Raw genomic sequence first — 16,365 nt, forward strand, 5'->3', positions numbered from 1 at the left:
GGCATGCTAGGTGTGGGTTTCCTGGTGACATCTAAATGGAGATGGTGAATGAGCAGATGAGGGGTCTACACTGGAGATAGAGGTATATAAGTAGATGGCCTGTGGGAGCATGGCCGTAAATGAGCCTCTTCCAAAGGGCTCTGAGAAGGGGAGAACATCACCAACATTTCCAGCAAAGGAGACTGAGAAGTTGCTGCCAGAGAGGAAGGAGGAAAACTGAGAGACAGTGTCATCCAAAAAGCTAAGAGAAGGGAGTGTTATAAGAGGAAGTGGACATCTACGTTGGATGTTTCTGAGAGGCGAAGGCAGATTCGCTCACAGAAGTCACCTGCAATGCGCCCTCCTGTCCTGATCAGGGGCGGTGTCACCCCGGGCTCACCACCACCGCTGATGTAGGGGACATCTCTTGTCTTGGCCTGCTCGGCTGCCCTTCCCTCCTTCTGGTAGCAGCAGCCCCTTTCCTTTGGCACACAGGTCTCCTCTCCCTCCAGGAGGTACTGACTTCCATCAAGCCCCGTCCTAAACTACACGTGGTCATGCCACCCAGGCGACACCTATCAGAGCCAGTCTTCGGGATCTCTACCTGCTCTAAAGCAGGGAAAAGCTTATCTCTCTTCCTCTAATATCAATAAGCCGGAGTGATGTAAGGCTGGAGCGGCCTCTGGCAGTGGACAACGTGTGTGTGAGGTAGAGCAGCGACGAGAAAAAGAGGCGGTTTGAGTCCCTGAATCCAGATCTGTCCCTTGTTCTCTCACGTCACGCGTCCATAAACACCGCTTACTCTCTGCCAGGCACTAGTTTAAATGCTTTTCAAATACTGCCTCAGTATTCCTGATAACCTTAGAAGGGGTGTCTCAGAGAGAGGAGGGGATGTGCCCGAGTTCACAGAGTGCAAGAGCTGGAATTTAAAACCTGGCTGTTGACTTCAGAGCCCGGGCTCTGCATTTGGGCTGGATGATTCCGTCTGGGGTTCCATCCTGTGCTTTGTGGGACGTGGCACAGCATCCCTGGCCTCTACCTACTACATGCCAGTAGCATCCCCCTCTTTCCACACAGTTGTGATAACCAAAAGTGGCTCCAGACAAAGCCACAGTTCCCCCCTGGAGAAGGGGGTGAGGCAAAATTACCTCCAGCTGAGATCCACTGCTCTGACTTTCCACCTCTCAAGTTCTTTTTGAACTTGCATCAGTCAGGGTCTGTGTGTCAAATACAAACAATCCAGTGTCCCTCAAACATTGGGTCACCCACGCTTTGCCACCTGGAGTCTGTGTTGTCTAAAACCCTGTGTCACCCTCAAGTGTGTGTCTCTAAGACTTTCTATCACCCACGATCTTGTCATTGAGACCCGTATAACCCCTGCCCAGTGGTGTCCATGCCCTCTGTTGCCAGAAACTGGTTTCACAGACAAGGTCACAGAGCTGTTTGCAGAGGCCGAAGGGCCTGGAGCCACGTGGAGACACACGCACAAAGGCAGCGATGTGCAGAGAAACCCACAAAAGCAGAGAGAATCACGGAGACAAGGAGTCAATGAGACAAGAAGAGGCCAGACTGCCAGAAGCCCACACAGTAGGTTATGCGCGGCCATTGGGGAGGGAGCCTGCAGACCCAACAAAGCTCCCAGGCCTGCCTGGCTGCCTTCAGCCCCAGCCTCATACCTCTGGATTAGACCTCAGGGTAGGAAGGCTGGATTCTCAAGGTAAGGAGCTTAGACTCAATGTGACAGCTAATCTCCCGTGTACAGACCTCCCTCTAGGTTACGGAGTCCTGAGCAGCCCACCCCCACCCCCACCCCAATTCCTCCAGCTCCTATCAGATACTCACAAGATCCCACCCTTAACACATCACCAAACCACAGCCTAGGTGGGGCAGCAGCTGCCCACATTACCAAGAGTTCCGACCCTCTCGGCCTCCCCTCTAACCCTCCTCGCAGGAATCCAGCAGGTGACAGAGCTCCACGGGGCGGTTCAGCGTATTGCAGGGGCAGGGGTGGCCCGTGGACTGAGTTTGAATTTCCCGCTCAGGTTATCTCAGGAAAGATTCGGCTGAGACCCAAAGAAAACCACATTCTTCCCTGAGTTTGAGGGACGTGGTGGGGAACAGATTGTCCCTCGTCTTCTGGACGGTCCAATCCGCAGGGTCCGAGGGTGTCAGGGAGGAGAGAATCAGGCCTTTGTTTCTGGGCAACAGAAGACTTTAAAGCAGCCCCACCCCAGCCCCAGGCTGGCCTGGCATGGTTGCCATGGTGATGCCCCAGATGCTCCAGAGGCGGCTGCTGGTTCTTGAAGTGGGATGACAGGGGCAGGAGATGATCTTTGCCCTGAGGCGGGTGGGGGTGAGAGGTCAGCGCTGTCTGGGAACATTCCTGAACCGAGCTGGGGCTTGAGAGCCCATGGTCCTTTTCCACTCCTGCTCCCCCGTGGCCCCCACCCTCAACTTCCTCTTGCTGCTCTGCCGGAGCCGAGACGCTGTCTCAGGGTCTGGCCACCTGCAGTTCAACTGCTAGTGGGTGGGGTTTGGTGCAAGGGCTATTTTATAGGCTCAGGCAGGTAGGCTCAGGTGAAGTTCCAGTGGGGATGCTAGGATGCAAAGATTCTGGAAGGAAGCAGGACAAAAGATCAGAATAAAGTCCGGGTTCGGGGATACGGCCATGGGGCGTCAGGGGGAGCTCGGGGTGAGGGCCCAAATGTGGATAGGCAGGTGAGGATTCAGGGCAGGATTTTAGATCTGTGCTGGTGTCTCTCTTTGGTGGTAATTTGCTATTAAGAACAATCTCCAAAATACTAAACGTTAGGTGGTTCATTTTTTAAATTCATAAATTAGAGGGGATTTAAGGCCACCCTTAATTTTTCAGTCTATAAATTAATGAAGATTTTAGGTCAGTTTACATTCCTTGAGATTTCCTCTAGTTTCTCAAGTCTGGGTTTTCTTGGTTATAAAATGAGAATAATACTACTATCTAGTTTATAGAGTCATTGTGGGGATTAAAGGAAAACAATGAATGTAAAGTTCTTAACACCAAAAGTGCTTGGCAGGCAGGCCCCGGTGGCTCAGCAGGCAGAGCTCTTGCCTGCTATGCCAGAGACCCGGGTTCGATTCCTGGTGCCTGCCCATGCAAAAAAAAAAAAGTGCTTAATAATAATAGCTTTTTCTTTAAAAGGTATGCTTAGCAATGATGGAGACAGAGTTAAACAAGACTACCAGGAATGACCAGAGCCTAGCGCCTGCCAGCCAGCATTGTCCATACTGGAAGCAGGAGTTATTGAAGGATCAATTTTTAACGCAGAAGATAAAGCAGTTTGGAAAGAAGGTGACCACATGCACATTGCATGCACACAAGAGAATGCTGCCAACCACACTGGAAATACTAAAAATCTGTAGCTTATATGCATTGTAAGGTGAACAGTAAAATTGGCTTATTCTTTAATGGTACATTAATACAAATAAAGGTTTGGGGCAAAAAAAATCAAGGCTCAGTTTTTTAAAATAAACTCTAATACAGTGGTTCTCAAACTTTTGGTCTCAGGACCCTTTTATAACTTTTTTTAAATAACTGCCAGAGACTCTGGTTTGATTCCCAGCCCATGCACTTGCCCAAAACAAACTAGCAAACAAAAGAAGGAGAAAACAAACAAAAATTCAACAAATGATGCTGCGATGATGGGATACTTACATGGAAAAAGAATGAAATGTGACTCCTGCCATATAGCATACAAAAAAAAGTAAAATAAAATAAATAAATAAAAATAATTGAGGGGCAGGCCATGGTGACTCAGCAGGCAGACTTCTCGCCTGCCATGCTAGAGACCCGGGTTCAATTCCTGGTGCCCGCCCATGCAAAAATAAAAAAAAATTTTTAATAATAATAATAATAATTGAGGACTCCAAAGAGCTTTTTTTAAAGAAATTAATAGATTTATTTTAAAAAGCAGTTTTAGGTTTACAATAAATTGAGCCAGAAGTACAGAGTTCCCAAATATCCCCTCTCACCCCCTCTCAAATTTTCTCCTAATTATTAACATCTTGCATTAGTGTGGCACACTTATGAACCAATGTTGACATGTTATTACTAACTAAAATTAATAGTTTACTTTTGGGCTCATTCTTTGCATTGTACAGTTCTAGGGGTTTTGCCAAACATATAATATCAAGTATCAACCATTCTAGTATCATACAAGCAATTTCACTGCCCTGAAAATCCCATGTTCCACCTATTCATTCCTTCCGCTCTCCCACTTTCCGCCGGCAACCACTGATTTTTTTTTTTTTTTACATTTTTTAAATTGTGAAATATAACATACGTACAAAAAAGCAATAAATTTCAAAGTATATTTTAATAAGTTGTTATATAACGGATTTCAAATTTTGGTATGGGTTAAAGTTCCACAATTTCAGGTTTTTCCTTCTAACGTCTTCAAAACACTGGAGACTAAAAAGAAATATCAATATAATGATTCAGCAGTCATATTCATTTGTTAAATCCTAACTTCTCTGTTATGGCCCCTCTTTCTCCTTTGATCCTTCTCCCGATCTTCAGGGATATTTGGGTTATGCCCATTATGACATTATTCATGTTGAAAAGGGGTGTCCAGTATGGATAACCTAAGCTATAGGCTGAGCCCCCAGTGTTGGGGTTTGTTCATATGAAACTTAACCCCACAGGGAATAGGTCAAGCCTACTTAAAATTAGGCCTAAGAGTCACCCCCAAGAGAGCCTCTTTTGTTGCCCAGATGTGGCCTCTTTCTCCAGCCAACACAGCAAGCAAACTCACCACCCTCCCCCTGTCTATGTGGGACATGACTCCCAGGGGTGTGGATCTTCCTGGCAACATGGGACAGAAATCCCACAATGAGCTGAGATGCAGCATCAAGGGATTGAGAAAAACTCTAGAATGAGCTGAGACTTAGCATCAAGGGATTGAGAAAACCTTCTCAACCAGAAGGGGGAAGAGTGAAGTGAGACAAAGTGTCAATGGCTGAGAGATTCCAAACAGAGTCGAGAGGTTATCCTGGAGGTTATTCTTACACATTAAGGAGATATCACCTTGTTAACCAAGATGTAATAGAGAGGCTGGAGGGAACTGCCTGAAAATGTGGAGCTGTGTTCCAGTAGCCATGTTTCTTGAAGATGATTGTATAATGACAAAGCTTTCACAATGTGACTGTGTGACTGTGAAAAACTTGTGTCTGATGCTCCTCTTATCTACCTTGTCAACAGATGAGTAGAACATATGGAATAAAAATAAATAACAGGGGGAACAAAAAAAAAAAGAAAAGGGGTGTCAACAATATGGAACAGAAGGACAGAACTGGTTGATGTTCTTGGAGAGACTGGCACCTCTGGGTTTCAAGACTTATCTCCCCTAGGAACCATCTAAAGGTATTAGGTTTCTGAAGAGTAGACTTAGTGCGTGAAACTTTTGTAGGATCTCAGATACAGCTGTGGGTGTTCTTTAGGGCCAACATGAATGAAGTTGGTTGAGGTTTGGCAGACTGTGGCATTCAGAAGTAATTTAACTGAAGCTTGCATAAGAGTAGCATCTGGAGTAGTCTCTTGACTTTATTTGAACTCTTTTAGCTACTGATACCTTATTTTGTTACATTTATTTTCCCCCTTTTGGTCAGGAAGGCATTGTCAATCCCACGGTGCAGGGCCAGGCTCATCCTTGGAAGTCATGTCCCACGTTGTCCAGGGAGACTCACACCACTGGACATCTGACCCATGTAAGGGGGAAAATAGTGATTTTATTTGCAGAGTTGAGCTTAGAGAGAGAGAAGGAGAGGCCATATTTGAGCAACAAAAGAGGTTCTGTGAAAGTAACTTAAGTAGGCTTAGCTTCTTGCTACTGAAGTAAGTTTTATAAGAGCGAGCCTCAAAATCAAGGGCTTGGCCTATTAACTTGGAAGTCTCTAGTGTTTGAAAGAGTATCAGGGGTTTCCCAGATGCAAAACTCCAAAGAGCTTTTGTTTAAATTTTTTATCTATTAATACTTATCGTATTTGAAATTAAAACTTAGACTATAGGGCGGGCCATGGTGGGTCAGCAGGTAAGAATGCTTGCCTGCCATGCCTGAGGACCCGGGTTCGATTCCCAGTGCCTGTCCATATTAAAAAAAAAAAAAAAAAAAAAAAAAACTTAGACTATTTTAAAATGCATTAATTTAAAATAATAAATTCATCATATGGCTAACAGAAAATAAGATATTTCTATGAAAAATGGCCATATTTTCTAAAGCAAAATTTTAGTGAGAACAGTGGCATTGTTTTGCACTTTTGCAAATCACATGAATGTCTGACAGACAGAAATAGATATGATTTCTGCATTCAGTTATCTATTTCTGCATTCAATTAGTTGTAAAATATTGTTTTGGCTTGAAATATTTGAAGAAAATTCAGTCTCATAATGTATGTAGTTGGAAAAGGGAGAAGTGTTTCAGTTAACTGTGCATATTCTTCCTTGATACTACACTAAAACTTGACAAATGATAGTTTCTTAAAGGTTGGTGGCAGTGTGGAATCTGAAACATTGAACTAAGAAATTAGGATTTAAAAAATAATATATAAATATTTCCTTTAGCTTTCTGGTATCTTGGAGTAGAAAGAGGGAATAACTGAAATCTTTGAACTGTAATCCAACTGCCTTGATCTCTGATAATGATGTATGGCCTTTAGCTTGTGCCCTTAGGATTGTAAAAACCTTGTGACTGACCCTCACTTGCACTCATTTAATCCAGTTTTTTTGACTTTGGAATCTTGGGATCACTGAAGACAGCCCCTAATGTTTATTAATGAAGGGCCATGGTGTCAGCCCAGAACTAACCCACCCCAAGTCCAAAGTTATCTTGCTTACCTAAGCTGAATCTAACCAAAATGGGCCCTTTTGACATGTACAGTAACTTAGACATTAACCATAAGTTACCTATACCTCATCATAATACTAAAAACCACGCCCATCATCGTATTAAGGCCGCCATTTTCTTACATGCATTCTAAGCATGTAATCAATCTGCGCATGCTCAATAATTAAATCACCTTTAATTACATCATCTGGGGCCATTATGCTTTTTATCTTCAAACCTGCCCATCTTCTAGTGCTATAAAACTATCAGAATTACTGTAGTCAGGAAGACAGATTTGGGGGCTGATAGGCCATCTGACCTCCTTCCTTGTGCCTACTAATGAACTTTTTCTTTCTTTGAAACTCCTGTGTCTCAGGAATTGAATTGATCATTGAGTGCACTGGACACAAATCCACTGCCTTTGTCCAGCAACAATTTGGCAACTCTGGCAGAACCAAAAGATCCTAAGAAGCAAGAAGGCTGTCGGCCCGAGCTTTCGGAGTCCTGGTAAAACAGGTAAGTGCAGTATTGGCTTCTGGACATTCTTTAGTCTAGAGGCTCAGCAACCCAGTTTTTCTCTGTTCTGCTGGCACTCCAAACCTTTTCGGCATCTTAAGAAGTTTCAAAGAGAAGAAAACATTTCCAGTTCCAAGTTCGGACATCTGACTGGGTGAGTGAGTCATCAGAGTAAAAGTGGATTGGGAAGTCAGTCTAGAGGTTTGAGTCCGCTAGACTTAAAGACTTGATGTCCTAAGTCTCGCTTCCAGAACAATCCCCCTTGCTCTGACCGCTATACCTTTCTGTTTTCTGGGTACCATCCTGTACAGGGCTTCCTGTGCACTGTCTGAAGCCCTTACCTGAATATGTCTCGAGTATATTCCTGGAAATAAGTAATCGAACGATTAATTGGTGTTCAATGAAATTAAGTATGCCTGTAAACTGTTAGCCAGTGTGTTACCTAGGTATAGTAAATGTTCAATGCTCATTTAATTTAAATCAGTGTGTTCTTTAGTGCCTGTTTAATTGTTAGTGTGTTCAGCATGGTTATTAACTGGTGTGCTACTTAAATATATAATAAGTGTTAAGTATCTTTAAACATGTAGTTGGTGTCTTATTGCATTCGTATCGGTCAAGTATTCCTAATCGGTTACTAATTACAGAAATTCTTTAAAATGAGAATCTTTGGGCTGTATTTAAAAATTAAAAAGATTTTAGTTATGAGCTATGAGAAAAAGTTTATTTCTATAACATATTCTGACCTCCATATAATGTAAAATCAAGGGAGAAATGGCCTGAGAATGGCTCTGTAATTCTGCAAAAGGACAGAAATGGGTTGTGATAATATATATTCAACCCTTTATTTGTTCCTCTCAAATGTATTTCTGCGTTTTTTGTTTCTATGTAACAAAAACACAGTCTGCCTGTTCAGCGTATATTCTCATACCTCCAGATGGTAATAGCTAATTAACACAAAATTCTCAAGAGCTCTATTGGAATTGCTTACAAAATAATCACTTTTATATAAATATATATATATATATATATAAATTAGTACTCCTGAAGTACCAGAGAAAAAGAGAAAAACCTCTGGGCAACAGGGTTCAAATCCTTAGTTTTGTAATTACTGTCAACAAACCTGGGTGTTAGAAAGAAACCACCCCTGGAATTTCCCTAAGGCAGCAGAAGGTTGCCAGAGACTGCCTCTGGAAAAGGCAAAGACCTTAAGTGAAATCTAATAATTGGAAATAATTAAAAGTAGGGTGTAGGTAAATCCCACCACCCTTACTTAAAACCTCTAAGTCCAAGTTCAACAGGACAGGCCTCATTCTTTCTGTCTCACCTATCCCTGCCCTCAGGAACTAACCACCTAAAGCAGTTATGGGGGAGGGCTAGGTGCAAAAAACTGGGGCAGGTGTGGTTTAGGATTTTTTTTACTGAGCCTGGGGATTAAAATGGCAGACACAGAAAAAATCCCACGGAATAGGCCATGTCTGTCAAAATTACTTTTTTTCCAATAATAGCTTTGCAATAGTCACCATAGTAATCAGATCATTAAATATGAACAACTTTGGGATAGGAGTAACTGAATAAGATCTAATTGCCAAATGTCAATGAGTAGCATGAAAGGTTCTTGGAAAACTATGAAGAAGTTTCCATAGTTGGGACAAATTAAACAATTGTAGTATATTTTCCAGAACTTGTAGTCAATGAACTTGAGTTTTTGTAATTTTAGGATTTGTTTGTTTTGTTTTTGTGTTTTTGACATGGGGAGGCTTTGGGAAGCAAAGCCAGGTCTCCAGCATGGCAGGCGAGAACTCTTCCACTGAACCACTGTTGCCGTGTATATATATATATATATTTTTTTAACTTTTTTAATAGTATAGTATAACATATACTAAGCAAAGAAATAAAAAAGCAATAGTTTTCAAAGCACTCTTCAACAAGTGGTTACAGGATAGATCTCAGAGCTTGTCATGGGCTACATATGATCCTCTCAGATTTTTTTCCTTCTAGCTGCTACAGAATATAGGAGGCTAGAGGGCTTAAATACTTTTTTTATCATCACAACGGACTTTTTTTCTTTTTGTTTTTTGTGAACAATAACATATGTACAAAAAAGCTATAAATTTCAAAGCACAGCACCACAATTAATTGTAGGACATATTTCAGAATTTGACATGGGTTACAATTTCACAATTTTAGGTTTTTACTTCTAGCTGCTCTAAAATACTAGAGGCTAAAAGAGATACCAATTTAATGATTCAGCATTCATATTCATTTGTTAAGTCCTATCTTCTATGTATAACTCCACCATCACCTTTGATTTTTCCATACCTCTCTTTGGGGTTGTTTGGGCTATAGCAATTCTAAATTTTTGATATTGGAAGGGTCTGTCACTAATATGGGGTAGGGAGATGGAACCATCTGATGCTCTGGAGAGGCTGGGCTAGGTTTCAGGACTTATCTGGCCCAGGGACCCCAATATGGAGGTTGTAGGTTTCTGGAAAGTTACTCTAGTGCCTGGAACCCTTGTGGAACCTTATATAAGTGTTCTTATAAGTGTTCTCTAGGATTGGCTGGAATGGTCCTGGTTTAGGATTGGCAGGTTGTGATAGGTGGCAAGGTCTACCTGAAGCTTGCATAAGAGCAACCTCCAGAGTAGCCTCTTGGCTCTATTTGAGCTCTCTCTGCCACTGAAACTTTATTAATTACACTTCTTTTCCCCTTTTGATCATGATGTATATTTTTTTTAATAAGAGGAATTTTATGATAAAATTTTAAGTTGAACAAATGCAATTTTATTCTACTTAGGCATATTCTCCTTAAATTTATATAAGCTTACTGATAAAATAAACTAGTATTATAAGTACAGTCTCAAAACTCATATATCTTATATAGGAAAGCAGTTAAGTTTAGAAAGAAATATAAATGAGGTTTTTTTGTTTTTGGGTTTTTTTTTTTCTTGCATGGGCAGGCTCTGGGAATTGAACCTGGATCTCTGGCATGGCAGGCAAGAATTCTGCCACTCAGCCACTGTTGCACAGCCCATAAATGAGATTTTTTATAACCATGATTACCTGGATTTTTTTTCTACTTGTTGCCCCAGTATGTAGAAGAATTTGGATTTGTAGTGGCTTTGTTAATGTCAGGCAATATGTTTTCTGAGTGTATTACATAATCAGATTAGGAAGTATTGTCATGAATGGGAAGGACATAATTCTTAGCTTCAAGGAGCTTGTTATTCTAGTTAAAATATATTTGTACCAGAGCATAGTATAACAGTGGTAATAAATGAATGAAAGTGCTGGAAGAATTTTAAAGAGAAATAAATAAAGAACAATCTAAGAAGACCTCACAGAAGAGATGACACTTGTAAGACCTTTAAATAAGAAAATAGCATTTGAATACATAGAGCTCTGAACTAGTTTTTTTAAAGCATAAATTAATTTTTTAAACTAACACATTGCTAGTGTTATTTAGCACTTGGAAATAATGCTGAGAAAAAATTGAGTTTTTTTCTGGATATAAATCCCATAATTATTGAAAAGCTGATATATTTCAAACTTGGACTCTTCTGACCTTCGGTGGTAATGCTGGATTGGACAGTGACATTTTAGGCATATTGTAATGTAATCATTTGTGTGTTGTGAGTATAAAGTATATAAATGCCTCCTGTGTTCCAAACTCCAGCATACATTTCTTCCTTCTTCCATTATGTTGTAGTATCTCTGTCTCTTCTCCCCTTTATGAATATTGCTATTGGAAGGAAGCATGCATGTTTTAAAAAGTTTATAAATTTGTTTAAAAAGTTATTTCTGATTGTTTGCTGTCTGGATAAATAAAGACTATATATGGGATGAGTAGTATTTTTCTATTTTCCACTGAGATCATTATATTTTCTGATCAAAGTGAATTTGTTTCCTTCGTAAAAGTGAATCTTGTTTGCATTTGCTGCAAGCCCTGAATGGATATGTAAGTTGTAGAAAGTTTTAGAAAGTGAATTTTGTTTGTTGTAGGCACTGCTGACTACAAGACCTGAGTGGATTTATAAAGTTGTAGAAGGTTTAAGAAAGTGAATTTTGTTTGTATATGCCTGAATGAATATGGAAAGCTGTAGATCTATAAAAGCAAATTCTGTCTGTTATAGTCAATGCTGAGCAAAATTTAATAAGCCTGTTTATAATATTCTGAAAAAAGGTTTTGTGTCAAACCATGTAGTCATATAAAACTAAAGTTTAGTTTTCACTCTGTTAAAAAAAATGTGGGTTGTTAGTCTGCTCATAATGAAAAGCTATAAAAAGTTTTTCCTACCCATCTGAGCAGTCTGTCTAGAAAACAAAGATTTTATATCAGAATTATATCCTCATTAATGCTTATGTTGACCTTATCATCCTTTATTTCAGAAGGCATCTTCTCTCACTTTTAAAACACTGTCACAAAGGATTTGTTCTTTCACCTTGTAGAAGTGAGGTGTTAAAATAGTTTGACATATTACATCGGAGGTATTTGGGAAGCATTACAATAATTAAAAAGGATTTTTCTATCTTTTTCTTAGCTAAAGTTGCATAGGCAAAATGCTACTTATATATTTTGAGATTGTATAAAAAACTCCTAAAGACTTGATAATGTTCTCACTGTGCATGTTATATCTTGATACTGATCTGTATGTTAGACAAATGGTATGATGTTTTAGTCGTAGTTTTGGTTACTGGAAAAAGGTTACAGATCACAGAAACAGCCACATTTACTTTCAGTCACACTGTTTGCTCTAATGCTTCCCCAAAAGTATATATGGTTAGCAATAGGTTAGTGCTTCATCTGCAACAAGGAGAGACTTTAAAAGAGAGGCAGGACAAAAATATCAATTATATTTTATGTGTTAATTAGCATAACTCTGGTAAATGTGTAAAGGTGAAACAGAACAAACTCTGCTATGGTTTGTCAATATAAGACAACTATTAAACATTTCCCTTAAAATAGCTTCATTTAAAAATGCTTATAAGAAAATTAGGACTTAGACTAAAAGCTCTTATAGCAGTCACATTTACACTTGAGCTTTAACTGTTATTTCTAAATTCTGAAATTCTTTGCCCTTTGTATAACCTGATAGTTCCCTGGAACTTTAAGTATCTGTGTGACACCTGACACTCAGAGCTAGTTCTCCAGGTCTGAAAGTTAGCATTACTCAGGTAGAAAACTGAATAACAGATCAGATACCAAATAGAGATGTGACTGAAACTTATCTGGTTAAAACTAATGTAAATCAAAGTACAGGGTCAAAAATAATATTATCTGTATTTAAAACTTTAACTTTTGTGTGAGACCAAAAGAAAGAGGTTTATTTTGTCCAAAACTTACATTTCCTATAGGATACTATATAATTTAACATGTCTGGTCAGTTTATTCAAACAACCTAATTAAGCTTTATTTGACATGGAACCTAGAGTAAGGAATAGTCTTAATAATCTGTACAAGTTAATGTCATACCCTGATGATTTCAGAGTATTTGGGGCAGAAAATAAGAAAGTATCTGCAAAGTCCCTTGAGGGACTGGAGAAAAAGCAGAACTATTAAACTTTCCCCCCTGGGGAAATTTCTGAAATTTTCTTAAGCAATATGGGTTCCCAATTTAATAAGCCCAGGCCTCAGTCTTGAGGCTTGCCCTTATGAAACTTATTCCTGTAAAGGCAAAACTAAGCCTACTTATAATTAATGTTTAAGAGTCATCCCCAAAGAACCTCTATTGTTGTTCAAGTGTGGCCTCTCTCTCTCTCTCTTTCTGCCAAGCACTGAACTTCCTCCTATGTGGGACATGACTTCCAGGGGTATAAGTCTCCCTTATACAATAGGGGACATAACTCTCAGGAATAAGACTGGCCTGACAATGTGTGACATGACTCCTAGGAATGAGCCTGACCCTGACGTCATGGGATTGGTTGACCAAAAAAGGGAAGAGAAATATAGTGTCAATGGCTAAGAGATTTCAAATCAAGTCAAGAGATTATCCTGGAGCTTACTCTTATGCAGGTTTCATGCAGATATTGCAAACTGCCACAGTATGGCAAGCCCCAACCAATAGTATTCTTGGAAGTCCTAACAGATACCCTGGGCTCTATAAAAATTTTTACTTATTACGTTTGTTTTTCAGAGGCTTACAACCTCCAGATTACTCCAGTGCCAGATAAGATCTGAAACCCAGAAGTACTGGTCTCTCCAAGAACAACCAGTTTCATCCCTCTGTCCCATAACGTTGATGGCCTTTTTCAGCCTGAAAAAGTTAGAAGAGTTATCACCCTCAAGAGTGAGAGATAATTATCAAATGAGAGGGAGTAGTTATAACTGAGAAATTAGGATTTAAGAAATGACTATGGTTGCTGAATCATTATACAGATATTCCTTTTTGCTTTCTGATATCTTGGAGTAGACAAAGGGAAATACCTGAAATCTTTGAACTGTAATCCAGCTGCCTAGATCCCTGATAATGATGGTATAGCCTTTATCTTGTACCCTTATGATTGAAAAACCTTGTTACTGACCCTCACTTGTACCCATTTTATCTGGTCTTTTGACGTGGAGTTTTGGGATCACTGAAGACAGCACTTAATGTTTACTAATGAAGGGCCTTGTACAGCCCAGAACTAATCCACCCCAATTCCAAAGTTATCTTGATAACCAAAGCTGGATCTAACCAAAATGGGCCTGCCCGGCCAATGCAGTAGCTTAGACTTTAACCTACAAATCACCTGTGCCTCATTATAATACTAAAAATCACACCCATCATCATATTAAAGCCGCCATTTTCTTATATACGTTCTGTGACTAAGCAAGTAATCGATCTGCCCAGGCTCAATAATTAAATCACCCCTAATCACATCACCTGGGCCATTGTGCTCATTATCCTAAACCCTACCCATGCTTTTTTTTTTTTTTTTTTTTACATGGGCAGGCACCGGGAACCGAACCCGGGTCCTCTGGCATGGCAGGTGAGCATTCTTGCCTGCTGAGCCACCGTGGCCCCCTACCCACCTTTTAATACTATAAGACTATCAGAATTATTGAGGTTCGGGGAGACAGATTTTTGGGCTGACAGGCCATCTGATCTTCTGCCTTGTGCCTAGCAATGAACTTTTTCTCTCTTTGAAACCCAGATGTCTCAGGAATCGATCATTGAGTGCATTGGGCAAAAATCTACCACCTTTGTGTTCGGTAACAACATGGCCAGCTGTACACACCCCCAGCAGCCCGTGCATATGTAAAAGCAGGGTAAAAGCATAGGTTTTAGAGACAGGTCAACCTAGGTCCGATTCCTTTTCTGCCACTTGTTAATTATGTAACCTTGGACAAATTGTTTAACTTGCCCGAGACTTGGTTCTATGAAATGGAGATGATTCCCACCTGAGAAACTTGACGTGAGGAGTATATAAGATAGCCAGATGAGTGACAGCACCTGATCTGGCCAGATGTGTCCTAGGAGATTGAGCTGTAACTGCTGCATGCGTATGGCTTTTCTCACAAAACAGCACCAGGGCTCCAAGGTGTCTGCAGGGGCTGCTGGAAGAAAAGGTGCCAGAAAGGCCAGAATTCCTGGGGAGTCTGGGTAGGTGACAGGAGGTGTGGGAGACTGGGCAGCTTCCTCTGAGAACCCCAGCTAGACCCCAGGACACTGAGTGTGCTGCTGGGAGGGTAGGCAGCTCCTAGAGAATGCATAGATCGCCCTCCAGAAAGGAGGATCATGTGGCAGGCTGGCATTTATTAAGCACTTGACAGTCACTATGATAGTATTTCTGTAGGGGAGTAATGAGGAAACTGAGGTCCAAGTTTACCAAGCTAGGGAGTGGCAAAGCTGGGACCCTGCTCTCACACCAACCCCTCTCACCCTGCCGCCCCCCTGGGCTTCTGCCAGGACTCCCTGACCCCAACTGTCTTCCCTGGAGCTCAGCCAGACCCAGCTGACCTTTTCCTTTCTTCCGGCCTGTTCCCTCACCCTCGCTCCCTGGACCAGCCCATGGTAGGAGGTTTATCAGACATGTGTGGGGCCAGATAAGGCAGGGCCCCCAGCAAGGCCTTATCCTGGCTTGCTGTCTCCAGCTGCTAGGAGGTGTGAGGAGCTGCCAGCAGATGGAGCCCCACCCACCCAGACCCCAGGCCGCCGCCCACATCCAGGGCCTGGGATGTCATAGCTCCTGATGACGCCATCATGCGTTGTGATGTCATGGCTCTGTCTTTCCTTCCAGTCTGAGAGGCCTACTCAGACCCCTGGAGGGGGTTGAGGAAGTGGAGTGGGATTGAAGCCCCACAGGTCAGTGGGTCGACTTGGACTGGACTGGGAGAAGGGGTGGTGTCACAGGATCCTCCCCAGGGTAGATGGCTATTTTTGGTGTCTGCTGCTCCACTTATAGCCACCCCACTTCCTGTCTCCCTCTCCAAAGAGTCTCTGGGTCCAGCTGGGGTGGAGACAGCAAGAGGAACCTCCAGCCTTGCCTCTTGCTTTGGAACCACCCCCTCAACACACAGTGCAACCTGGTCCTCAATACCTGGGGGTCTGAAGATAGGAGGGGCCTTACATCCCATTCCTTGGGAAAGCAGTAAGGCAGAGTGGGATTATAAGAAACGCAGACACAAACATAGACCCACTCTGACAGTCCCACAGATCCACATGCCAGCGCAGTCTGTGCTCACAGCCACACATTAGCATGGTCACACACCAGAAGCCATTCATTCTCACAACCACATACTCAGCCACGCATGGCCACCGACAGCCATGTGCTGACCCACACTGATACCTGGTGCAGACGCTGTCACACTGTCCCATTTAGGAGGGCAGGAATCCCTTCTCTCTCAGGGCTGTATTACGGGTGGTTAGCATAATAGTGGCATACAGTGAATGGATCATCACATTTGGTGAGTGAGTAAGTACACCGACATTCAATTATACAGTCCCCGTGACCAGGGCCAACGCCCTGCAGCATCTCTTGAACTTTCCAATCCTAGGATGGGGGCATCAAGAAAGCATTACAGCTCTGGCCTT

The 16,365-nt window shown here is 41.7% G+C and overlaps 2 long non-coding RNA genes across 3 annotated transcripts in view; one reads left to right on the plus strand and one right to left on the minus strand.

Moving 5' to 3' along the window:
- Positions 1-7,347, plus strand: part of LOC143663242 (uncharacterized) — a 74,608-nt gene extending 67,261 nt beyond the window's left edge. Inside the window, exon 4 of the long non-coding RNA XR_013165882.1 lies at positions 7,213-7,347. This is a non-coding gene — a long non-coding RNA (uncharacterized LOC143663242). The remainder of the gene's footprint in view (positions 1-7,212) is intronic.
- LOC143663233 (uncharacterized) lies at positions 1,826-15,460 on the minus strand. 2 transcript variants are annotated; one of them, XR_013165877.1, is made up of 3 exons: positions 15,292-15,460; positions 14,733-14,888; positions 1,826-2,592 (listed from the first exon to the last, which is right to left on the minus strand). It is a non-coding gene; the product is annotated as an uncharacterized LOC143663233 (long non-coding RNA). The 2 variants fall into 2 exon arrangements; XR_013165879.1 differs by lacking the exon at positions 1,826-2,592 and adding an exon at positions 4,319-4,426.
- Between the last annotated feature and the right edge of the window lie 905 nt (positions 15,461-16,365).

Source organism: Tamandua tetradactyla, chromosome 2, assembly GCF_023851605.1.
Source record: "Tamandua tetradactyla isolate mTamTet1 chromosome 2, mTamTet1.pri, whole genome shotgun sequence".
Classification (NCBI taxonomy): Eukaryota; Metazoa; Chordata; class Mammalia; order Pilosa; family Myrmecophagidae; genus Tamandua; species Tamandua tetradactyla.